Source organism: Theropithecus gelada, chromosome 19 (assembly GCF_003255815.1).
Source record: "Theropithecus gelada isolate Dixy chromosome 19, Tgel_1.0, whole genome shotgun sequence".
Taxonomy (NCBI): domain Eukaryota; kingdom Metazoa; phylum Chordata; class Mammalia; order Primates; family Cercopithecidae; genus Theropithecus; species Theropithecus gelada.
Window position 1 is genome coordinate 6,075,125 of NC_037687.1, and position 24,559 is coordinate 6,099,683.

The following is a 24,559-nucleotide window of genomic DNA, read 5'->3' on the forward strand; positions in this document are numbered from 1 at the left end:
ACCACACAACTCTACGGAGATACAAACATCACATGGGCACCTCTGCCTTTTCTGTTTACTACTAATGTAGATTGTCATGTAATTTTTGCCCTTCCAGGCCTGTTCTTCTGAGGAGAAATTCCCAGTGTTGAGCAGATTTTGAAAGAGATCCAGACTGATGAAAATTAAAAACCACTGGGCTATAGCAGTATGTCCTTTTTTTTTTTTTTTGAGACAGAGTTTCATTCTGTCGCCCAGGCTGCAGTGCGATCTCAGCTCACTGCAAGCTCCGCCTCCCAGGTTCACACCATTCTCCTGCCTCAGCCTCCCAAGTAGCTGGGACTACAGGCACCTACCACCACACCCAGCTAATTTTTTTTTTTTTTTTTTGTATTTTTAGTACAGATGGGGTTTCACCATGTTAGCCAAGATTGTCTCGATCTCCTGACCTCGTGATCCGCCCACCTCGGCCTCCCAAAGTGCTGGGATTACAGGCTTGAGCCATCCGCCAGGTCTTTTTTTTTTTTTTTTTTTAATCTTTTAAAACTTAAGTTGACAAATTTGAGGACTCCAATTCAGACAAGCTTTGTTGTATAAACCAGGCAGATCTGTGGTCTTTTGAAGAAAGTAACAAAATCAATTCACTTCCTGGGCGGGGACTGAGCAGAGGCAGACGGTGGCAGCGGGTCAGAAGCCACAAGCTGCAGAGACAGACTCGTGATAGAAAGGGCGACAGGCATAACCTCCACAGGGGCAAAGTGAGACGCACACCCGTCTCCAGCAGGCAGCCACAGTCCACAGGTGGCTACTCCTTCCTCCCACCGCCCTGTATTTAGGAACTCAAACAGCCCGGGAAGGGACTGTGCTGATAATTGGCTCTGCCTTCAAAGAACACCTGGGAGATAATTAACCCACAGTCCACCAAGTCCAGGAATTCGAGGATCGAGGATCAGAGGAAGCCCAGGAGAGAGATACCTGCCAGAGGGGAGTAAAGGGGCTTAGAGAGAAGTTCAGTTTCTTTCTCGCATCCACCCATTCAACACAAGGAAGCCCACCTGATTTACCACGTCTAGTCACTGACCTTGATCAGTTTCATGGCCAGGCATTAAGGCGAGTCCCCACTGACTTTCTCACCCCAGAGAAGCCCGATTGCAATTCTAGCCCCTCCCTGGACTCTGTCAGTAATTCCTAGCAATGTCTTAACTCTAAAAAATCCAGCTACAACAAAAGATTCAGATGTTGCAAAATTTATGTTCGTGAGGTTTCAGCTCCAACTGAAAGGGCTGATATCATGGAAATAGCTTTTTTGACAGCTAAACAGAAATTATTTTCCTTGTTGATTAGCCATGACACATTCTCACTTCTTAGGTGGACAGCGTGTTTTGATATGAAGGTGACCGGTTACAGGTGCTGGGTTTCTCTACGGGGGCAGTTTCTCCCCCAGGAGCTTCACTCCTTACATCATCATCTAGAGCAGTAATTAATTTCAGAAACCACTCCTGGCTGCCATATAAGCTGCACACCCACTTCCAGAACTGGCTTAACCCGCCAGGAAGCAGCCACAGTCCTCAAGGGACAGTCACCCAGAGCTGCGTGTTGGGGAGTCAGAGACCAGAGCAAAGACAAAACAATGCCCCCTGAGACAGAGCCCTTCAAAGACAAAGAAGAATGCCACAGAGGAAGACCAGGGCACTAAAGCTTTTTTTTCTTTTCTTTTTTTTTTTTTTTTTTTGAGATGGAGTTTCACTCTTGTTGCCCAGGCTGGAATGCAATGGCGTGATCTTGGCTTACTGCAACCCCCACCTCCCACGATTCTCCTGCCTCAGCCTCCCGAGTAGCTGGGATTACAGGCACGCGCCACCATGCCCTGCTAATTTTGTATTTTTAGTACAGATGGGGTTTCTCCATGTTGGTCAGACTGGTCTCGAACTCTTGACCTCAGGTGATCCTCCTGCCTCGGCCTCTCCAAGTGCTAGGATTACAGGTGTGAGCCACTGCACCGACCCAGCATTTTTTTTTAAAGGCATGGTTCTCATAGGTATAAGAAGGCAATGAAATTCATCCTGCAAGATGGATGTAACCAAAGACTCTTCTTTAATTACAACAAACAGGAGAAGATAACAAAGTAAATATTATTCCTCTCTCCTTTAGATGAAGCAAAAATATGATGTTAAACACCATTGAAGAGCCTAAGGGATTTTATAAACCTCAAAATTAGCATCACATTCATATACACATGAGTACTAATCACATATAGCCAAGTAATGTGTGTCAGACCAGGGGTTGGCAAGCTTTTTTTGTGAAATGCAGAATAGCAAATATTTTAGGTTTTGCAGGTCAGGCATTCTCTGTCAAGATGACTCAACTCCATCCATCGTAGGGTGAAATGATTGTGGCTGTGTGCCAATAAAACTTTATTTATGGTTCCAATTTTAGCATATTTGCTGCCGAAGCAAGCACAATTTATGGACACTGAAATGTGAATTTCAGATAATTTTGTATGTCCTAAAATATTCTTCTTTTGATTTTTTCCAACTACTTAAAAATGTAGGAAAAAAAGCATTCTTAGTTCACGGGCTGTACAAAAACAGGCGGTGAGTTGGATTTAGCCCATGGGCTAGTTTGCCCACTCTGTATTAGACTCAGATGTTTGGACTCATGTCTTTAAAACAGAGCCTAAAATAACTCCAAATAAATAAAAGGGCAGGTATCAAATAGCCCATGTAATGACAAATACCATTCTAGAAATCTGTGTCCAGCAGGTCAAGGACACTCTGGGGGTGAAGACCAACATTCCTGTCATGTCTCCATCTCAGAGGCGCAGGATGTGGGGTTTTGGGCAGTCTCTGGAAAGGGCGCGTGCATGGGCAGGAGCTGGAGCAATGTCATAGGGAAGGCGAAGGCCAGCTCTCATGTCATGTGGATCCTGACCCTGTGCTATGGTTGGAATGTTTGTATCCCCCTAAAACTCACATACTGAAACCTAACCCCCAATATGACGGCATCTGGAGGTTGGGCCTTTGGGAGATGATTAGGTCATGAACATGGTGCCCTCAGGAGTGGGATTAGGGTCCTTGCAAAAGAGGCCCCAGAGACTTCCCCTGCCCCTTCCATCATGTGAGGATACAGCTAGAAGGCAGAAGCTGAACCAGAAAGCAGGCCCTCCCCAGACACCGAATCTGCCAGTGCCTTGTTCTTGGACTGCCCAGCCTCCAGAGCTGGCAGCAACGCATTCCCATTGTTCAGAAGCCAGCCAGTTTCTAAGATTTTTGTTGTAGCGGCTGAATGAACTGCCACCCTCCCTTCCCTCCACCACCCTGTGTAGCTCTTATATGTGTTCAGGACCTTCACGATTCACGGTCTTTGGACATTTCACAGAAGAAGAGAAACTTGTGGATTAGAGAAAATTATTATACGAGATAACATCTTTGGATTGTTCGTTTGTTTGTTTGGAGACAGGGTCTCGCTTTTGTCACCCAGGCTGGACTGCAGTGGCATGAACATGGCTCACTGCAGTCTCAATGTCCCGGGCTCAAGAGGACCTCCCACCTCACCCTCTGGAGTAGTTGGGACCAGAGGCCCACACCACCACCCCTGGCTATTTTTGTATTTTATATTTTTCATAGAGACAGGGTTTCACCATGTTGCCCAGGCTGGTCTTGAACTCCTGAGCTCAAGTGATCTTCCTGCCTCAGCCTCCCAAAGTGCTGAGATTACAGGCATGAGCCACCGTGCCAGCCCAGATAACACCTTTGAATATACATTTCTTGGCCAGGTGAGGTTGCAGTGAGCCAAGATTGTGCCATTGCACTCCAGCCTGGGTGACAGAGTGAGACTCTGTCTCAAAAAAAAAAAAAAAAAATTTCTCCAAAGAAGATCTACAGACAGAGAAAAGCACATGAAAAGAGGCTCAGCATCATTAGTCATTAGAGAAACACAAATCAAAACAACAATGAAATACCACTTCACACCTACTAGGCTGGCTATAGTAAAAACAGGGAAAAATAAAAGTGTTGGTGAGGATGTGGAAAAACTGGAGCCCTCACTCCCTGCCGGTGGGAATGTGAAAGGACGGTTTGACAGTTGACATGCAGTTACCATACGACTCAGCAACTCCACTCCTAGGTATATTCCCTGAAGAAATGAAGCTATATGTCCAGGCAAAAGCTTGTCCGCAAATATTCACGGCAGCACTATTCGTAATAGTTAAAAGGTAGAAACAACCCAAATGCCCATCAAGGGATGAACGCGTAAACAGATGTGGTCCATCCATGGAGTGGAATACTATTCAGCCATGAAAAAGAATGAAGCTCTGACACAGGCTACAATGTGGATGAACTTCAAAACAATATTATCCAGTCTTCCAGGGCTTAAATACGTATTTATATACACACAAGTGAAAGAAACCAGTCACGAGAAAGGTCACATATTGTATGATTCTATTTATAGGAAATATTCAGAATAGGAAAACCCACACAGACGAGAAGTAGACTGGTGTTTGCCAGGGGCTGGGGAGTGGGGGACTGTGATTGACTTCTAATAGGTATGGAGTTTCTTTTCATGGTGACAGAAATGTTCTGGAATTAGAGAGTGATGATGGCTTCACAACACTGTGAAAATCCTAAAATCCACCAAATGAAAACCACTTTAAAGTGGTTAAAATGGTAAATTTTGGGCTGGGTGTGGTGGCGTATGCCTGTAAACCCAACACTTTGGGAGGCTGAGGCTGGGGACTGCTTGAATCCAGGAGTTTGAGACCAGCGTGGGCAACATAGTGAGACCCTGTCTCTACAAAAAATTAGCCAGGCACGGTGGCGTGCACCTATAGTCCCAGCCCAGGAGGTGGAGGCTACAGTAATCCATGATCGCACCACCGCACTGCAGCCTGGGCGACAGAACAAGAGCCTATCTGAAAAAAAAAAAAAAAAAAAGGTGAATTGTATGTGAATTTTACCACAGTTGAAAAAAGAAGATGACGCTGAGTGCTGGCAAATGCCGGCCACGAAGAGAAACAATGACATAGAGACTAAAAGCATTTCCTGCATTCCTCACCTCAGGAGAAGTAAAATGCAATATTCTCATAATTATGAGAAAACTAGGCACCAGAACTTACAAAGTACAATTTGAACATTTTCAGAAATAAAATTCAGTAACAAACAAAAATATCTGTTCAACATGATCCCTAAGAGACTGTTTGTGAAAATCTCGAGTGACGGGAGAGAAGTAGGTGTGGGGAAGTCTGGTTCAGAAACGCTGAGTCTAAGCAGCAAAACGTGTTTACATGAGTCCCGTCAACAGAACAAGCCGAGGGACTGAATGAGGAACGAACTGCGGGAAGTAGGCATTCTACAATCAGGAATCTGAAATGAGACTATGTCCCAGTTTGGGAGTCAGAGAATTGTAGACTTTCTGGGCCAAGCCCTCAGTGAACATTAACCCTGGAGAATAAAGGAGCAGGGAGTTTCTAGAAGATTCTACATTTGGGGGTGGGGGGAGGAAAACTGTGGAGGTTGGTGTCTCAGAAATCTTAAAGGATGTTAAAAAAGAAAACTATGATTCACTGAATTTAAAATGGGAGAAAAGCTCAGATTAAGAATGAATAACTTTATCGAGGATTAGGTCACAGGAATTCTGGTTTTAAATTGTTTACATAGAGTTAAAGAGAAAGAATTTGTACCATAATAAGAAGCCAACTATAACAGCAAGAAAGAGGTTCAAGAACAGGATCTAGTGGCTGCACAACTGAGTTCCCTCCTCGGGCTGGAGAGAGCAGGGGCTCAAGTCCCTAAACCCGGGCCATGGCAGCAGGGGGTCAATGACCCGAGAAAGCAGCTCGGGACGGAGGGTGGCCCCGCAGGCTGCATCCTGGGCTGCTGGAAGGAAGGTCTTCCGCTGAGAAGGCAGCAGAATGACTGCTCTGCTGGAGAATAAAGGTAGCAGAGTTTACAGCCGCGCGTCCAGAGGGAATTCGGAGGGGCGGGGCACGCCGTTGCTAGGCTCCAGTCCGCGCAGGAGTCAAGGGCGACAAGCATGAGCTTGTGGCTGCGCAAACTAGCCCAGCAGCCAGGCCTCCCCGAGAGGCACACGCCCGCATGGGCGCAGCTCACGGTGACAGAATGAGGCTGAGTCAGTCACACGTGGGCTTTAGGACAGGCAGAGCCAAGCTGACGGGGAACACGTTCCAGAAGAGGGGCCGGGGGAGGGAGAGGCTGCCCAGGGGTCCTAGCACCTCCTCAGTGGCCCACAGAACACTGTGGCTGAGTTCAGTGTGCATTCTCCTGGAGGGTGGAGACACAAGTTTTCACGAGTCCGTCAAAGGGTCTGGGACCTGCTACTCTGAAATGTTAAGAAGGTAAAGAGTTTGTGCTGGTCTGAGAGGCAAGGAGTGGGACGGGGACTTAGGGCAAAGGACAGGCATGTGGTAAAAAAGGCCCTGTGGTGTCGGGGAGGTGAGGAGGTGGCTCTGGTCCTGCTGGAGGCAGTGCAGTTTCAGGAGAGGACAAAAGTGGAAAGTCACCTTTATAGTAGGAATGGAGTGCAGATGTAAGTGGCGGCAAGCTAAGGCCAAGGGGAGGAAGTCCGTCAGGCTCAGCAATTTCCCTCCCCTGACTGTGCAAACATCTCACACGTGTACACAAATGTATTTGGGCATGTGTGCTTACTGCAGCATTGGTGGTAAAGTGGAAGGTATAACCAAAATGCCTATGAATAAATAACTAAGGCCAGGTGCAGTGGTTCATGCCTGCAGTCGTAGCACTTTGAGAGGTTGAGGGGGGCAGATTGCCTGAGGTCAGGAGTTCGAGGCCAGCCTGGACTACATGGTGAAACCCCGTCTCTACTAAAATACAAAAAATTAGCCGGGCATGGTGGCATGTGCCTGTAATCCCAGCTACTCGGGAGACTGAGGCACAAGAATTGCTTGAACCCAGGAGGCAGAGGTTGCAGTGAGTCTGGATTGTGCCATTGCACTCCAACCTGGATGACAGAGCAAGACTCTGTCTCAAAAAAAAATAAAATAAAATAAAAGGCTAAGTAACTACTTAGGGCAGGAGTGGAAATATCAGACCGTTAGTAGAAAGAATGAAGCACAAACACAAATAGTGAGTGATAAGGAAATATACAGGCTAAATATTAGGTAAAAGAGCAGGTTGCAGAAAAGTGAGCAAAATAACATCTCTTTTTTGCATACACCCACACAAAAAGTCTTAGTCCAGTCATGAAAAGCATGAAGCACCAACACATGGTACAAGGTGGATGAACCTTGAGAACATCATGCTAAAAACAGCCAGTCACAAAAGGCTACTTACTATACGATTCCATTTTCATGAACTTTCCAGAACAGGCAAATCCACAGAGACAGAAAGTGGCTTAGTGGCTGCCAGGGACTGGGGAAGGGAGGTGGGGAGTGACTGCTTAATGGGGATAGAGTGTCTTTTTGGAGTGATGACTCTGGAATTAGATGATGGTGATGGCTGCATACCCTTGTGAATATACTAAAAGCCATTAAATTGTACACATTAAGAGGGTGAATTCTATGGCTTGTGAATTACATCTCAATGCAAAAAATACTAAAAAATTCGTGTGTATATTTTATAGGCCTGCGAAATATGTGAAAGCATCCACACCAAACTTTTCTTAGTGGTGGGAGGGGCAGAGGAGAGAGGAAGAAGCAGCTAGAGGCTCTTTTTTTCTTTTGTATGATTTGGATTTTTTTTTTTTTATGATGAAAAGGTAAGATTTTTATAATGTAAAAGAGAAGCAGTCAGAATTATGGGGAATACACACAGGATCCTAAAGTCCTGAAATGGTCACTAGGGAATTCTGGGGACAGATCACTCGGGTGGCTTGGAGGGCACTCAGGTGGCTTGGAGGGCACCACCTGTGTTACAAAGTCCAGCGATGGTCACTTTAGAAAATGGACAACACTGAGGTCAGGTGGACCCACACCACTCAGACTTTGCGAGTGACCTTATGTTTTCACGGCTATGGAGTATCTGCACGCCAGTAAGTAGCCAATATAGTGGTCGTCTTTTAAAAGGAAGAGTTGACGTAAAACTTGTGCCTGCCTTGACTTTAACACCTTTACCTGTGCAGTCGGTATAGAAGCCACGGTCACACATGGCTGCCGAGCACCTGAAATGGGGCTGGTCTGAACTAAGATTTCTAAGACTTAGCACACAAAAAAGAATGTGAAATATCTCAACAATAATTTTTCCTATAGATTATATATTGAAATGAATATTTTCAATACAGTTCATTGGATGAAATGTATTATTAAATTACTTTCACTTGTCTCTTTTTACTTTTTAAAATGCAGCTACTGGGCTGGGCGCAGTGGCTCATGCCTGTAATCCCAGCACTTTGGGAGGCTGAGACAGGCAGATCACAAGGTCAGGAGATCGAAACCATCCTGGCTAACACGGTGAAACCCCGTCTCTACTAAAAAATACAAAATATTAGCCGGGCGTGGTGGTGGGTGCCTGTAGTCCCAGCTACTCAGGAGGCTGAGGCAGAAGAATGGCGTGAACCCAGGAGGCGGAGCTTGCAGTGAGCCGAGATCATGCCACTGCACTCCAGCCTGGGCGACCGAGCGAGACTCCGTCTCAAAAAAATAAATAAATAAAAACAAAAATAAATAAATAAAATGCGGCTACTAGAAAATTGCAAATTTCACATGTAGCTTGTGTTATGTTTCTATATTGGCCGGTAATGATCTAGAAGACCCTTAGAATAAATCATCTTAGGGTAAGTTTAAGAGTTCACAAGTATCTTAAGAGATCCTATTTTACTAGAAAGTAAGCAAAATGATTTTTAGAGGTAGATGTGATCTCTATCTAGTAAGAACTCATGTAATTTTGACAAATAATTACTCTATGTGGTGTCCCACAAATACAATTAGACATGGCCTCTATCCTCAAGGGTTTTGTATGGATGGGGTGAGAAAGAAAAGGAGACGTACACAGATAATTCCTTACGTGGCAAAAGGTGACAGGTGCAGACTCCAGATGGAACAGGGTGCCATAAACAGCAGGGCAGGGGAGTCTGGGCAGCATCCCGTCCTGGACCCTGCTGGAGGTGGGGTAGGGAAAATCAGGCAAAGGTGTAGACAAGGGGAGGGTGTGTGGGGCAGGGAAGGGGTAAAGAGACCAAGCTGGTTGGAGCTCGGGGAATAAAGGGGGAAATAAGATGGACCACTTGGAGAAAGTCTATGAATGCGAGTCAGAGCCCCTGGACTCCACCATAGGGGCAAGACTCAGGAAACTACCGCCTACCACCCAAATTTGGCCCAGCCGCCAGCCTGTTTGTGTATGGCCCATGAGCCAAGAATGGCTTTTACATTTTGAAGTGGTTAGAAAAAAATCAAAATCAAAATATTTTGCGATGCATGAAAATTACATGAAATTCACATTTCAGCATCCATAAATAAAGTTTGATTGGCATATGGCCATGCCCAGGCTCTCACATGTTGTCTACATCTGCTTTCAAGCTCCATCGGGAGAGCTGAGTAGTGGAGATAGCGACCATCTGGGCCGCAAAAGCTAAAATATTTACTATCTAGCCCTTTATAGAGAATGTTTGCTGATCCCCACTTCCTTGGAATACTAAAACATCCTGTGGGCTTTCTTTGCTCAAATAAAATAAAGGCACTGCTCAAATAAAATAATGGCACTTGTGCCAATCTACAGAAATATTTATTGGCTAGGTTCCTCGAATTTAAAACATTTTCCCTATCAATATTTCTTAAACCTTTGGTAGACGTTTCCTCTTATCTGCTAATGAAGAGTAGCAAACAACAAAACAAAAAATAATGTCATACCCTGCAGGTTTCACATTTTTTGGGAAGCCCTGCACCAGTCTGTCTCTCCCAATCAACAGCAGTTTTTTGTTTGTTTGTCTGTTTTTTTGAGACGGAGTCTGGCTCTGTCGCCCAGGCTGGAGTGCAGTAGCATGATCTCGGCTCACTGCAAGCTCCGCCTCCCGGATTCACGCCATTCTCCTGCCTCAGCCTCCCAAGTAGCTGGGACTACAGGTGCCCGCCACCACGCTCGGCTATTTTTTTTGTATTTTTAGTACAGACAGGGTTTCATCATGTTAGCCAGGATGGTCTCGATCTGCTAACCTTGTGATCCGCCCACCTCGGCCTCCCAAAATGCTGGGATTACAGGCATGAGCCACCGCGCCCGGCCAACAGCAGTTTTAAAGAATGTATGCTCACAGTTGATACTGCACACACGCTCATTTCTTATAATTTAATCATGTTGCATGAATAAAATATTATGAGTTCACATGATTTAATTCAGTGCACTCCTGGTATTCCATGATGTTTCACAATATCGGGTGGTCTCGCCCTCCCAGGGTCCCCCGCCATCTGAAGGCCATTGTTGGGGGCAGCTAGAAGCACCAGATTTGGAAGAACACAGAACAAGAGGGCCCACGCTACGCCCTTCATCTAAGGTAAGAAATCGGAAGTTTGCTTGAACAATCCTGAATGAGAGGGTCTGAATTGGAACAGTATAATCCGAAATAGAAAGGGAAGAATCAATACAAGACCAGTTTGGGTGGTGGGATCTATAGGAAGTAGTGAGTAGAAAAGAGGGCCGTGGGTTAGTGGGGGTGAAGGAGAGTGGGGAGAAGATGAGGTGACCCCTACCCTTCGACACTGGGCAACAGAGGAGACAGCTCCATCTATAGCCTTGGACTAGACCCTGGCGAGGAAGGACGAGTGGTCCAGGCTACTCAGGTTTCTGGCAAGAGCAGGGTGCCCAGGTTGGGACCCACACATCTCTCTTTCACTTGGGCCTTGCCTTTCTTCCTAGACCCTGGGTCCAACCCTTTCTGAAGCAACAAAGCGGGGAAGCAACTAAGGAGAAAGGCAAATTGAGTGGAGTTTAGCTGCAGGAAATATTCCTCAGCTACCTGCCCAAAGGACTGAGACATGCATTAAGATATCTTTACCCTTCTGAGGGCATGATCATCATTCCAATTCCACTGGGCTTTTACAAGGATTAGAAGTAATACATGTAATGCACCAGGCACATAGTAGGTACCCACAGGTAATATCATGGCAACCCTTTATTATTATTAATTATTATTATTATTTTAGAGACAGGTCTCACCCTCTCACCCAGGCTGGAGTGCAGTGGTGCAAACACGGCTCACTGCAGCCTCCAACTCCTGTGCTCAACTCCTGTGCTCAAGTGATCCTTCCACCTCAGCCTCCCGAGTAGCTGAGACTACAAGTGTGCACCACCAGGCCCAGCTAATTTAAATTTTTTGTGTGTGTAGACAGAGCCTTGTTATGGTGCCTAGGCTGGTCTTGAATTCCTGGCCTCAAGCTATCCTCCACCTCAGCCTCCAAAAATGTTGGGATTACAGACACGAGCCACCGTGCCAGGTTCCCTTTATTTTTAAAACATAACCTTGTTGATCTAACAGGCACTACTTTTAACGTCTGGCTACTCCTTACTGAGGGCTGCTTTTTTGCCCGTTTGCTTGATTCTGTGGCCAACATACCACTCTCTGCTGTTCTTGAAAAACCCTCTTTCTTCTTTTCTTATATGAGAATCAAAAATGTTATCACAAAGCATTGAACATTCTTATATAGATCAGAGAAGGCAAATGACTTTGTAAATGATGTCATACGTTATTTTATCTAAGAGCTTTGTAACCAGACAACTAAACATATAATTATTTCAGAGTATCTATTTGGAAACAATAAAAGAACTTTGCCACCCATGAAGTTTATCCCAGCCTCTCTAAGTGGCTTATATTTTGACTTGCATGAAAAATGACCTCTCTTCCTGATGAGAACTGTTACTGGTCTAATTAGAAATGTGGGGCTCCATTGTGGGAACTTGAGAAATGGGGGCTGTCCCTGCACCGAGGCAGTGCAGTGAGTGCTTGGCTGATAATAACACCTATAAAGAGGCCGCAACATAAAGAGAGTCTTCAGCGAGATGCGTTTTCGTCCAAGTTCATCAGAGCCACCTGGGCAATGATCTTGAGGCAGTGTCTCTTTGTTGGTTTTAGCACCTTCCAGGACCACCAATATTACCATTTACTATTTTTCTTTAACACTCAGCTCTCGAGTTTTGAAGTCTGTTCTTCATTAAACATGAGAGGTCAGGAGTGTTACAGAGGGGTTAAAGATACCTTAACACCCACAAGAGACTTTCTCCTCAGCCTACTGGGAAGGCCTAAAAAAGAACTGGAAAAAAAAAAGGATTCTGCTTTGGCAGATCCAGTGGTAGCAGATCCATGTGTTGGGAAATGCTTTTGAGTTGGGGAACAAAGCTGGGGAAATAGATCTTTAAGAAAGGGAGCCAAGGTTAGAAATATTTGCCTACAAAGTGAGTAAATTTTATGTAACTCTGTTAATTCTCTGTAACTGCTTCCTCTGCCACTGCTCGTGGCCCAGGGCTGACTTTTTAGGGTGACCCCAAGTGTCTGGAGCTTTCAAATATTTAACTAATTGTTTGAACCACAAAAAAAAAGCTAAGGGTAAAAATACAACTTGCCCTATAACCTTGCTTTCCCTCAGAGCAAAAAGGAGAATTCATTGGTTCAACAAATGCTGAGTGCCACATTTCGTTGCTGAAACAATTCTAATAGACATAACAGCTCTATATTTATTCCAAATTGACTTTTTAACAGAGTGAAACCTTTGAAAAGTTCCAAAGCAAAACAAGAGACAAATCAAGCCACTGCAATGGGCTGGGACATAGAATTCGGGATTTCATATTCTCCACTGTGTACTCAGCTCCTAGCAATGAGACCCAGCAGCAGCTCTGTTATAAAACCCCTCCCTGCTCCCCGAACTTTCTGGAAAAAGAACTTCATTTGCAATTTTGGCTGGGTAAAAAGGGAAATTAATTAACAGTAGGGGTCTTTGATTAAAATTTCTTTTGAAATTTGGTAAAGGAAAAGTACATATTGAAAGAGCTGGAATGTTAATTGAGACCAAATCGAAAACATGGAGTTTGAAGGTTATTGGATCTCAGGCACCGACTGCGTGATTTTTTTTTTTTCTAAGAACTGTACGTTTACCATCTTGATATAGGCCTTGCCGTTCTGAAGAGCACTCGGGCTTATGTGTGTCATTCACTCACGTGTTAAATATGAAGCCCTATGTACAATGGCCTGTGGGAACTGTGGCAGGAGTAGCTGTCTCCATCCTCCAGAACCTTGCCACAATCAAGAATAGGAAATGAGACGCACAAATCACTACCACCTGTCGAAGAGGCCTTGCAATGCTAAATCTAAGTGCTGGGGCAATTTGCCTGCAGTCTTCGCCACTTCTGGTTGATTAGTCCAGCAGCCCCCAGCTGGGGGGCAATTCTGTTCACCTTAGTTCCCACCTCAGGACATCTGGCAATGTCTGGAAACAGTTGGTTGTCACCACTTGGGGAAGGGGGAATGTGCTTTTGGCAGGTAGAGGCCTGGGAGGCTGCTCCACATCCTATAGTGCACAGAACAGTCTCCCCAACCAAGAATAATCTGGCCCCAAATGTCAATAGTGCCATGGTAGAGACTCTGCTCTAGTTTATATTTTCCAACTTAACTCCTCAACGAAAATCTCAAGGTTCCATGGCAAGAGGGGATTAGAGAAGGGTCTTGAGGGAAGAGTAGGATTTTCTTTTTTTTTTTTTTTTTTTGAGACGGAGTCTCGCTGGGCTCCCAGGCTGGAGTGCAGTGGCGTGATCTCGGCTCACTGCAAGCTCCGCCTCCCGGGTTCACGCCATTCTCCCGCCTCAGCCTCCCAAGTAGCTGAGACTACAGGCGCCGCCACCACGCCCGGCTAGTTTTTTTGTATTTTTAGTAGAGACGGGGTTTCACCATGTTAGCCAGGATAGTCTCGATCTCCTGACCTCGTGATCCACCCACCTCGGCCTCCCAAAGTGCTGGGATTACAGGCTTGAGCCACCGCGCCCGGCCAAGAGTAGGATTTTCTTTAGTAGAAATGACATTCCAGAGACGGGATAAGAAAGTACAAGACCCGTTTAAAGTATGGCAAGGTCATTTGGAGTAGTGAAAGGGAGGCAATGAAAAGGGAGATGGGGCTGGACTGAAGGAAGCCTTGAATGTGTGGTTACAACAAAGGGGAGGGGGAAGTTTGTCCGTTTCGCTAACAAAGTAGTCAGAAAGTGCCCTTCCGTTCCTCCTGACATAGCTCAGAGAGACGTGACAAGGCGGCTGGGAGAAGACGGAGATCAGTAAGAATCCAGAGACGAAGGAACCCAAGGTCTGTGCAAGAACCCACAGGGAGACAATACGGAAGTATAAGAAGAAGAGAGGCCGGGCGCAGTGGCTCAAGCCTGTAATCCCAGCACTTTGGGAGGCCGAGACGGGCGGATCACGAGGTCAGGAGATCGAAATCATCCTGGCTAACACGGTGAAACCCCGTCTCTACTAAAAAATACGAAAAACTAGCCGGGAGAGGTGGCGGGTACCTGTAGTCCCAGCTACTCGGGAGGCTGAAGCAGGAGAATGGCGTAAACCCGGGAGGCGGAGCTTGCAGTGAGCCGAGATCGCGCCACTGCACTCCAGGCTGGGTGACAGAGTGAGACTCCGTCTCAAAAAAAAGAAAAAAAAAGAAGAGAAGTAGGCTCATGCAGGCCCACGTAAACGGGAGGAAGGTGGAAGTTTCCGGACCGGAAGTCTAGGTGGGAGGCGCCATGTTGCGGCCCAGTCGCTGCTGCTGACTCCACCATCCCGCAGTTCGTTAAATTAAATAACTGCAAATTGATGAGTCTTTTCTTTTGCATGCTGAGTCTCTCCGATGAGCACAGTCATCAGTGTGAACTAAGGCTGGCGATTAATTGAATTATATTGATTTAATTGAATTAATTAATAGAATCATATCCATTTCCAGAAGTAATTCTACTCACCCGTGTCTGTCATTTTAAGGGTCTGCAGTAAAAATACCAGGATTTACACAAAAGATTTGCTCCTGAGATATATCCTGTTTTTAACTTAGGGTCTGAATATTAGTTGCCAATGGTTTCTAATAATTTTAAATTTGTCTAGTGCCTTCTCCCCTCTCAACTGTCCACATGATGATATTAATACACGTAAATACTTAACTAATTATAAGCTCCTCAGATGTTTGATATTTCAGGCCCACAAATATTTGCTAAATAAATGGATGGAGATCCCAGTGAGCTCCTCACCGAAATCCCTAGTAGGGTGAATTCTTCAAGAAATGAATAATTCCTTTTAAAATCAGAAGCATATCCTTTAGTCTGTTTTCAGTGGGTCTGGAATTCCAAATATATTTTTTCTCAAGGCAGGCTACATCTGTCTGTATGTATTCTGAGAAGGACAGGAGAGGTGGGAAAAAGGCCTTGGTGTTATTTTCTTTGGGTTTCCACTGGCCTGGGTGGAGCCCGCATACATTTTTGTGGGCTGGTAATTTTTTTGGAAACTGCTTCTAAGGCCTTTCCCCACTGATCACCTTTTGGACAGAAATGTATCCTTGGAAACATGGCACAGTTTCTAAAAGATAAACAGTTTGCATTTTTAAAAAAAGTATAATTAAGTGCTATTGCAGCATTAGGAATGGACTTCTATATCATTGGTATAATTTCAACAGTTTTCCAGGAGACAGGCGCTTATGAGTCAAGCCTTCTGCCTTTCTGTGGGGACCCAGTCCTTTTTCTCATGGGACTTGTGCAAGTTTTATCTTTCTGGTTGCCATTGGATCTCACTCTTCATGGTGCTCAGTTCTTGAAGTTATTTCCTCCTTTGCCTTTTGAGCCTCTGTCCAGGTTCTCCCTCCACCTAAGAGTCCCTTCGAGATCTCTGCTTAGCATGATTCACAATAGCTGTAAGGTGGAAACCACCCAAGTGTTCATCCATGGATGAATGCGTAAACACAATGTGGCATATCCATGCAATGCAGTATTCTTTAGCCTTAAAAAGGAAGGAAATTCTGCTGCATGCTACAGCATGGACAAGCTTTGAAGACTTATGGAAATGAAATAAACCAGTCACAGAAACACAAATACTCTATGATTCCACTTATATGGGGTATAGTCATCAGATTCATGGAGACATGAAAACATGGACTGCCCAGTCCTGAAAACATGGCCACATCCCTCTCCCCCACCTGCTGCCTGCAGAACACCATTCTCAAGATGCAGTTCAGATCCACACCCTCTTTTCAGACCTTTCCTCAGCTCCAGGGATAGCTGGCCTTCCTATTTTGTCTGCCTTCTGTGCCTGTAGAAATACCCAGCAAAGCCTATTTGATACTGACTCCCCTTCCTTGTTGGTCTTTGGTCTTTGTAACCGGGTAGGATAGCACTTTACTCAAAGAAGGTAATGAATAAATGAATGGAGGATGAATGAATGAAGAATGTATGAATGAATAATGAACAAATGTCAGGAGTCTGAAAAGCAGGTCTTTTGGTAAATGACTGGACACCCTTGATCTGACAGCTACAGGCTGATGTGAACTCTACTGATGATCCAGTTTATACTTAGAATAGCATCCAAAGTTTGCTCATGGCCTCCAAGGCCCCGCAGATTGCCCCTGCCTCTTCTGCCTCTCTTTGCTTTGCTCGCCAGGCATCAGCCACACAACTGCAGGACCTTTGCATCTGCTGTCCCTTGCCTGGAAGGCTCTTCCTTCTGAACCCCACAGCGCTGGTTCCCTCTCCTCATTTCAGTCGCAGCTCAACTGTCACCTCCTTAAAAACTGCTGGATGCCAGGAGCCCAGTCCGCATCACACAGCCTTGCTTTTTTTGTCTCTACTGTTCAATTTTTCAGCCAAGTTCAAATATAAGAAGCCTCTTATGGCCAGGCACAGTGGTTCACATCTATAATCTCAGCTGCTTGGGAGGCTGAGGCAGGAGGATTGCTTGAGCCCAGGGGTTTGAGGCTGCACTCCAGCCTGGACAACAGAGCGAGATTTCATCTCTTTTTTTTTTTTTTTTTAAAAGTTTCTTATTATTAATTACCCACACCCCAGTCTCAAACATATACACAAACACATGCACACATGTCCAAAATAACTGCAGAGATCTTAGTAGAAATAGGCTTACCATATATAGCACATCTGGGCTTCATTATATAAAAAATGACAAATAATCACTCTATCGGACCATTACATGTAAATTCTACATATTTTTAATGGCTTTTCAGCTTTTTCTCCACTTTGAAACATGGATTGTAGCAGGTGTAAATGAACTGACAGCATTTAAAATCTATCTGCTTTATGTATCATCTACAGGCAGTGGCAAGTCAACTGTATTTTTTAGAAAGTCATGAAATTCACAAACAGTAAAAATAAGAATAAGGAATTGCCAGGGCATACAACAGGGTTTTCAAACACGCAAGACATTATGTATCATAAAACAGGAATGCACTTTCAGGAAAAAACAACTGAGGTGCAGCAAGGCCAGGCTGTCTGCTCCTAAGGGCCCAACTCAAGTCCTGGCACGAAGACCAGGCCAGTCCTCAGCTCCAAGTGGCTCATTTCCAGACTCCGACCGTGTTGGCATCCAAGAGCCAGTGATAACAGAGAAGGGAAACCAGTTTTAAAATGTTCTCATCTGTAGAGCTGGCCACTCCCCAAAATCCATCACAAATGTGATGTCTGGGGAGTCATTTCAGAGGGGCCCATGCCACAATCAAGATGTAGGACTCCAACAACTTTTCATGTTGTTTTTGTTCTTATGAAGCACTTGTGTTTGCAGAGGGACACATTAGTACCCATGAGTTTCCAGGTTAATTTAAGGGGATTTCCTACCTTAAAACAGACAGCATGGGGCCCGACCACTCAATCAAGCAAGATGTATTTACTAAATGCCTCCTTAGCCTCTGGTACTGGTCAGGAAACCACAATAAAAAACTGATCATCCCAGGCCACTTACTACTTATTTGCTTCATCCTAATAATAATAATAATAACACTGACTTTTTTCTGAGCATCTAGTAGATGCCAGCCGCTGTGCTAAATAGCTTATAGAAATTATTTCTAATATAGCAACCACACGAGCTATTATTATCGATTTCACAGATGTCAAATCTTGCCCCAGAGCCACTAAGCTAATAAATGGTGGCGCCACAATTTAACCCCTTCTCTGCTGTGCTCCAAAGCCCTGGTCTACAACATCCAGCACTATGACCTGCACCTTTTCCTTTCCTCTTTGCCCTGCCCCCGTTCATCCAGATTCATCCAATTTGAGTTCTACTGACTCAGAGATGGCAATATGAGCTTAAGGTGCCTATGAGCAATTCTTAACTAAAAAAAAATTTTTAAGGGCAGGGTCTCACTATGTTGCCCAGGCTGGTCTCAAACTCCTGGGCTCAAGCGATCCTCCTGCCCTAGCCTCCCAGGTAGCTGGGATTGCAGGTGTGAGCCACCACACCCAATGCAGCTCCCAGCTCTTCATTTCTACATATGCTTTCCCCATAAGTGTCAAGGAAACCATTTGTTTATTCATTTCACAAATATTTCTCAATTGCCTACTCAGCACCAAAATTATTCTCAGCCCTGGGGATATAGAAGTTAATAAAACAGCTCATGCCTGTAATCCCAGCACTTTGGGAGGCTGAGGCGGGCGGATCACGAGGTCAGGAGATTGGGACCATCTTGGCCAGCATGGTGAAACCCAGTCTCTAATAAAAATACAAAAATTAGCTGAGTGTGGTGGCACATGCCTGTAATCCAGCTACTTGGGAGTCTGAGGCAGGAGAATCACTTGAACTCGGATGTCAGAGGTTGCAGTAAGCCAAGATTGCACCACTACACTCCAGCCTGGTGACAAAGTGAGACCCCGTCTCAAAAAAAAAAAAAAAAAAAAAAAGAAGTTAATAAAACAGATAGAAGTTCCTGCCCTCACTGAGCTGACATTCTAACAAGAAGACAGTGATAATAAAATAAATATGTATCACTTATGGTGTGTTAGATAGGAATAAACGCTGAGACAAGAGAAAGCAGGGGAGGAGGCTGAGAGCACCCATTCTCAAGTGGGCGGCCTGGTGACATTTGAGAAAAGGCCTGAAGAAAGTCAGGGAGCCAGCCCTCCAAATACCTGGGCAAAGAGCTTTCCAGGCAGAGCTGGAAGGAGCTTCCGGAGGCCAGCAGGGTGGAAGTCCAGTGAGGGGAAGGCATCTAGGTTGGCGATGAGGTCAAAGAGGTATTAGGTTTGGCGGGGAATGGAGTTGGGGTGACTTTGGTTTTTGCTCCAGGTGAGATGGGAGCCATCGGAGGGTTTGGAGCTGAGGGATATGAAGTAGAACTTAACATGACACCCCCTCCCCTAGGGTTAACAGGCCCTGTCTGGCTGCTGGGCTGAGGAGAGACTGCCGAGCGCCAGTGGTGGAATCATCTGGGCTAGATGCTGGTGGCTTGGACCAGAGGGGGTGGCAGTGGAGGTGGCGAGGCATGGTCAGGTTCTGGGTAACTACTGAAGGTGGAGTCAACAGGATTTGCTGATGGCTTGGGAGAGAGGAGTCAAGGACAATCCCAAGGTTTGGCCTGAGTAATGGGGAGAAGTGAGTTGATACTTACTAAGGAGTTTGGGGGATACTTTGGGAGTAGTAGATCTGGGGGGACTATGACAGGCTCAGCTTGGCCACCTTAAGTTTAAGGTGCCTATCAGAATCCACCTGGATGTGCCCAGGAGGCAGCTGGATAGATGTTTTCTGCAGAGAAGAGTTTAGAATCCTAACCCAGTTTGGAGCTTCCCAGGCTCCAGTTCCCTCTAGACCTGTTAGGGCCTCTCTCTGGACCTTTTCCCACTCCTCCTTCACCTACCCTTATCCCTTTCACCCCCTTCATTCTGGGTCTTCCCCCATATTTTTTTCCTATGAGGATTCCTTTGCTGACCTTAGAGTTTCCAAGAAGCAAGTAGGTGGTTTTCAGTTTTCTCTCTAATTCCCAGCGTATATTCCATCGGCCTGCCCATCCATCCATCCGTCCGTCCATCCACCCACCCACCCATCCATCCATCCATCCATCGAAATAAGAGCTTTCACTATGCCAGGCATATGTCTACATGAGAGAGCATGAGAACACGACCAGCAGAGGAGCTCATCGCCATTTACATTCTAAAGCGGGAGTCAACACATCTTTTTAAAAAATACGTAAGCCCACAACCCCTTACAATAATACTGAAACCCAGGAAACTCTGAAAACTGGAAGTTTTTTTGTAAATTTGGCCTGGACTCACTTGGTGACAAAAGCTGGCCTGAATTGACATGAGGTTACTTATGGTCCTTCTCTTCCCCACTTCAGGTGAATATTCATATAGTTCAGTCCAGAAATACAGCTATGTTTAGTGGGAGTACCCTGGACCCGTAGTTTCAGAGACGGGCCCACAGACTCGCATTCTCCTCTCCTGTAGTTTAGGGAGTGTCTTGACAAGCAAGATGAGAACTTCCCTTTGTTTTTCCAAAGTTTCATATTTTACAAGTAAGTGTGTATGTATGGGGGCATACTGTTTAAAAGTTTGTAAATATTTAAATATATTTATTTTATATTTAAAATATATTATATTATATTTAGATTTTATCATATTTAAATATATAAATATATATACATGTTTTAATATTTCAAATATATATTAAAAATATTTAAATATTTAATAAATAGCTGTCAACTTCAGAAACAAATATATAAGATGTGGTTCCTTCTGGCCCCAGAATTTCATGACCAAAACAATCATTAGCTACTATAAAAATCCACAGGTGCAGGGGCCGAAAACGGGTGGCTCACGCCTGTAATCCCAGCACTTTGGGAGGTCAAGGCGGGTGGATCATTTCAGGTCAGGAGTTCGAGACTAGCCTGGCCAACACAGTGAAACCCTGTCCCTACTAAAAATACAAAAATGAGCTGGGTGTAGGGGCGCGCACCTGTAATCCCAGCTATTTGGGAGGCTGAGACAGGTGAATCCCTTGAGCCTGGGAGGTGGATGTTGCGGTGAGCCGAGATCTTGTCACTGCACTCCAGTCTGGGTAACAGAGTGAGACTCTGTCTCAAAAAAAAAAAAAAAAAATCCACAGGTGCATTTAAAATTGTGACTCGATTATAATATTAAAGTTAAGCCAATTTAATATTTTTATTGACTATAACGTTAATGTAAAACTAAACAATTAGATCTAAGCAATAAGACCCAGAGAAACAATTCCCCAGCATCTGCATTTCTGGTGAACAGAACCATCCTTAACAGTACTTCAATAATAACCAATGTTAAAAGATGAGTATAGGCCGGGTGCGGTGGCTCAAGCCTGTAATCCCAGCACTTTGGGAGGCCGAGACGGGCGGATCACAAGGTCAGGAGATCGAGACCATCCTGGCTAACACGGTGAAACCCTGTCTCTACTAAAAAACACAAAAAACTAGCCAGGCGAGGTGGCGGGCGCCTGTAGTCCCAGCTACTCGGGAGGCTGAGGCAGGAGAATGGCGTAAACCCGGGAGGCGGAGCTTGCAGTGAGCTGAGATCTGGCCACTGCACTCCAGCCTGGGAGACAGAGCGAGACTCCGTCTCCAAAAAAGAAAAAAAAAAGATGAATATCTATATTTAAACATACATCACATATACATTATATGATATTGTTATATTTAAATACACATCACACATACATTAAGGTAATGCATGCCCTTCATGCAGAAAGCAAAGATCAAGTGATTTCAAAGAACTTGTCCTGTTATTGAGGTAATAACTGTCTGTCTCTTCTCAGATTCAGTGGTTTATAAGAATGAACTTAAAAAACTAAAATAATTCAGTATTGCTTTTCCTGCAGGGGCAAACTATTTCAGAACTCGTTCCCGACCCAAGTCCGTTGAACTGTCACACAGTCACAGAACCAGTGATCTTTCCCATCATGCATTATGAATTGCCTTCCGTACCACGCCTGTTGATGAAGAAGCCCTAGTCATTCAAGAACTTAAATTATTTTCCTAGGGTAGGGTACCATAAACTCTTACTTCTCTGGCCAGAGTAGGTGAGTTGCCGTTTCTAAGGTTATTTTACAGTCAGTTCAAGTCTTTAAACTGGAGCAGGAGAAAGCACAGATGCCCCCTCCTCCTTATCCAGAGAAGGGCGGGAGGTAAGGATCTTTCCACAAGCAAACAATGTTTCGGGGCATGATGTAAAAAGATAAAATACACGTCAATAACATGTACAGGCAAACTTTTTTTTTAGTCTTTGTTGTTGTTTTGTGTCATTATTATTATTACTGTTACTTTGTTGGGGAACTCTTAGTTGAAACAGAGAAAGAAGCTTGTAGGAGGTTTGATACCTCGGACCTGCAGAGATGAAGCTGACTGAGAGGGAAAATAACTCATCGAAGCCTGAGCTGGTCATTTATGGTACAAAACAGGAAAATAATTGCAGGGAGGCGCAATGCTAACAACACCCCAAAGTAGGAATAAAGCCTGGGGGGAGGGGGGCGGTGGGGGTAAGGCAGCCCGCCCTGGGTCCCGCGCTCATCCTGCCCTCTCCCTTCCCCATTCTGGCCGCACAACCAGGAGGTTAAAATAAGAAGATGAACCGCGCCGCCGGCAGCCGCCAGAATGGCCCGGGCGCTTGGGGCCCTCGGGGGGCCCTTGAAATAGACACTAGGATCGGAAAACCCAACTTTCCCAGCGGAGCAGCGAGGAAAACCAGAAGGAACGGAGCCGGAGGCTGGTGGCGAGGGAGCGCGGTGGCTTCTCCGAGGGAGGGAAAAAGAAAGCAATGAGCATTGGGGGTGTGAGTGTGTGAGTGTGTGTGTGTGTGTGTGAGTGCGTGTGTGTGTGTGTGTGTGTGTGTGAGTGTGTGTGCGCGCCCGCGACCGCGCTGGGCGGGGGGGGGGGGGGGAAGGGGGTGGAGTTTAAATCCACAAACACACACACGCACTCGCACAACCTCGGAGAAAATGCCCCGAGCAGTTTAGGTTCTTTAAGAAAATAAATAAATTGAAAAAAAAAGAAAAAGTTTCACTCGCTTTGGTGAAACTTTTCTCCCTTCCAGATCAGTCCTAAGAGGAGAGCTGCGGACGTGCGGAGGGGCTTCTTGGGGGGACGTGGAAAGACTGGCGGACGCACGAACCCCCAAACTCAGGAATATGGGGTCACAGGGAGAAGGGAAGGGGGTGTCAGAGAGAGGAGCCCTGAACGTGAGAATTTGGGGTGAAAAGCTGAGAAATGGTTCCCGGGGAAGCTCGCTAGGGGAGTTTGGGATGAAAAGGTGAGAAGGACAAGAGGGGTTCTCTCCAGGGCAGACGCACCAGCTTTTAGTTAAGGAATGAGAAAAGGGTTCCAGGGGTGCCCCCAAATTCAGTATGTCTGGGAGTCCATTAAAAAGGGGGTCCCCAGGACAAGTCAAATCTAGGAATTTGGGGTAAAAATGAGAAGGGAGTTTTCGAGGTCCTCTCGAGCCAAGAAGTTTGCGACTAAGAGTGACAGAAGAGCTCTGGGGTCACCCCAATTTCGGAGGTTTGGGGAGTAAAGTAAGAAGAGGGCCCCAGGTGCCCCCAATTCAGGGAGTTTGAGGGTATGAGTAAAAGAGGTGTTCCTGGGCGTCCCCAACTCAGAGATCTGGAGAGTAACCGTGAGAAGAGGGTCCCCCGGGGCCCCCAATTCAGAAAATTCGAGGGTATGAGTAAAAGAGGGGTCCTCGGGTGCCCCCAACTCAGATATCTGGGGGGTTAAAGTGAGAAGAGGGTCCCCAAGCGCCTCCAATTCAGGGAGTTTGAGAAGTTTGAGAGACGTTCCCGGGGCGCCCCCAACTCAGCGAGTTTGAAGGTAAGCGTGAGAAAGGGGTCCCCGGACGCCCCAACCTCAGGAAGTTTTGTAAAAAGTCAGGCGACGGCACCGCACCTCCCCCGCGTTCGGTCCATAAGGAAAGTGGAGGCGTCGCCAGGGTCCCCCCAAACTCCGCCGCGCGCGCGGGACGGGGTGGCGGAGGCGGGTCCCGCGGCCGCACCCCCCGGACGTTTGGGGTGAGCGGCGGGGACGTGCTGCCCGCTCCCCCGGCTCCCCGAGCGAGGTCCCCGCCGCCCCCCATACTCCCCGGCCGGGCTGGGCCCGGGGCGGTCGCATCGGTCACCTGGAGTTCGGGCCGGGAGTTCGGGCAGCGGCTCCCGCGGCGGCGGCAGCGGCTGCTGCGTGTTGGTCCCCGTTGGTAAGTAACAGTCTCCACGGCTACAGTCTCTATGGCGGCGGCGGTGGCGGCGGCGGCCGCTCCTCCTCCGGCTCCCGCCGCCAGCCAGCCTCGCGCAGCCCGCCCGCCCGACTGGGCGGGGCGTTGTTACCGGCAACGGTTACCAGGCTCCGCGCCCCACCTTCATAACGGCCCGCCCACGCCCGCCTCCAACGGGCCCGAAGAGGGCGGGGCGCGAGACCCTGTGGCGTTCCATTGGCTGTCTGCAGAGTCTGTCAGAAGGAGGAGGCGTTCCCTGGCGGAAAGGGGGCGAGACTCGGCCAATCGCCGCGAAGGGGGGCGGGTCTTGGCGGGAGGCGCGCTGGGCTCAGAGGGTTGGCAAACCCGAGGCGCGCGCGGGGCCGGGGGTTGGTGGCGCGTTTTGGGAAAGTCTAGTTTTAGGGGACCCAAGGGACTTCGTTAACCCCACAGGAGGAATGTGAGAC

General features: G+C 46.4%; 1 protein-coding gene across 2 annotated transcripts in view; it reads right to left on the reverse strand.

The window, feature by feature from the left end:
• The window catches only part of RFX2 (regulatory factor X2), a 120,236-nt gene extending 95,955 nt beyond the window's left edge, over positions 1-24,281 (reverse strand). For both annotated transcript variants that reach the window (XM_025367215.1, XM_025367213.1), the window contains exon 1: positions 24,021-24,281. The gene's annotated coding sequence lies outside the window, so the exon portion shown is untranslated. The remainder of the gene's footprint in view (positions 1-24,020) is intronic.
• Positions 24,282-24,559: the final 278 nt, after the last annotated feature.